The sequence below is a fragment of the Palaemon carinicauda genome, chromosome 21 (assembly GCF_036898095.1).
Source record: "Palaemon carinicauda isolate YSFRI2023 chromosome 21, ASM3689809v2, whole genome shotgun sequence".
NCBI lineage: Eukaryota > Metazoa > Arthropoda > Malacostraca > Decapoda > Palaemonidae > Palaemon > Palaemon carinicauda.
Window position 1 is genome coordinate 126944802 of NC_090745.1, and position 2183 is coordinate 126946984.

The window sequence follows — 2183 nt, forward strand, 5'->3', positions numbered from 1 at the left end:
GATTTACTCATATTCATTTTCAGTCTTTAAATGGTGAGATTTTGCTCTTAAATGTCAAAGTATTTTAAACTCTTTGGCAGCTTAATACTTGAATATCGTAAAAGCCATGACATTTATTTAGGACTAACCAAGATTATTCATTGAAGGTGATCCAGGTAAGTGTTAAAGTTTAGTATAAGCAACGAAGATGCTTCTTATCAATGGCTATAAAGGTGTAATCAAAAAAAGATGAGCCTCGTGAAGGATTTCAAACGCTTTATAGAAAGGATTCATTCATATTATGATGAAAATTATTCACCCAATATAAAAGTCAAACACATTATAAAGGTAATCAGACGCTATAAAAGAGATTAGGTGTTTTAAATGAGACAATGTCAGTTATAATGAGGGTCTGAAACGCGATAAAAAGAGATTACTTATTATAAAGGTCATGAGGTGTAAACGAGATTACACATTATAAATGAGACCAGACACCTTATGTAGGAATATCAGACGCCATAAAAGAGATTGTATATTGTAAAGGAGATCATGAGGTGTAAACGAGATTTCACATTATAAATGAGACCAGACACATTATATAGGATTATTATCAGACGCCATAAAAGAGATTGTGTATTATAAAGGAGATCATGAGGTGTAAACGAGATTACACATTATAAATGAGACCAGACACCTTATATAGGATGTCAGACGCCATAAAAGAAAAGAGATTATATATTAAAAAGGAGATCATGAGCTGTAAACGAGATTACACATTATAAATGAGACCAGACACATTATATAGGGAATCAGACGCCATAAGAAAGGTGACCCATCACAAAGCAGGTTAAGACACATTATAAAGGTCAGCGCTATTACAAAAGGGATGGCTATATTTAAGAGGCCGGCTATATTTGTTGATTCACAGACTTGTTTCCAGAATATAAAGCACCAAAGTATTCTATTGTTAGGTTTTTTATATTCGACTGTGCTATGACAATCCCCCTTTAATATTGATTCCTAGGTCATTTTAGAGTATTGGATTTGATTGCCCCCAATATAATGTCTCCTGGCCATTCACTTTGTCTGTATGTAATTCATTAATGTGTCTTCTTTAATGTATGTTTATTATATAATTACTCATTAATTATATTCATAATTGTTCGCGAGGATAATTAATATTATGTTATGTAAATGCCATTCCCCTTTGACACTCTGTAGTTATTGTTTTTGTTATTTAAATCCCATTTCAATTTGATACTTTATTGTTATTGTTATATAAATCCCATTGGTCTTTAACACACTGCTGTTGTTTTCATTGTTATTTAACTCCCATTGTCCTTTGATACTTGGTTGTTATTGTTATTTGACTCCAATTCCCCTTTGGCACATTTTTTTATTGTTGTTTAACTCCAATTCCCCTTTAACTCTTTGCTGTTATTGTTATTTAACTCCCATTCCCTTTTGACACCATGTTGTTTAACTTCAATTCCCCTTTGGCACTTTGTTGTTGTTGTTATTCAACTTCCATTACCCTTTGATACTTTGTTATTGTTATTTAACTTCCATTCCCCTTTTACACTTTGTTGCTATTGTTATTCAACTCCCCTTCCCCTTTGATACTTTGTTGTTACTGTTATTTAACTCCCATTCCCCTTTGACACTTTGTTGTTATTGTTATTTAACTTCCATTCCCCTTTGACACTTTGTTGTTATTGTTATTTAACTCCCCTTCCCCTTTGATACTTTGTTGTTATTGTTATTTAACTCCCATTCCCCTTTGACACTTTGTTGTTATTGTTATTTAACTCCCATTCCCCTTTAATACTTTGTTATGTTATTTAACTCCCAATTCCCTTTAACACTGTTGTTGTTGTTATTGTTATTTAGCTCCCATTCCCCTTTGACACTTTGTTTTTATTGTGATTTAACTCCCATTTCCCGTTGACACTTTTTTTGTTATTGTTATTCAACTCCAATTCCCCTAAGGCACTTTTGTTATTGTCGTTGTTATTGTTATTTAAACCCCATTCCCTTTGATACGTTGTTATTATTGTTGTTATTGTTATTGAACTCCCATTCCCCTTTGATATTTGTTACTGTTGTTATTTAACGCCCATTACCCTTTGACAATTGTTTTTGTTATTGATATTTAACTCCCGTACCCCTTTGATACTTCAAAATTATTATCGTCGTTATCTTAT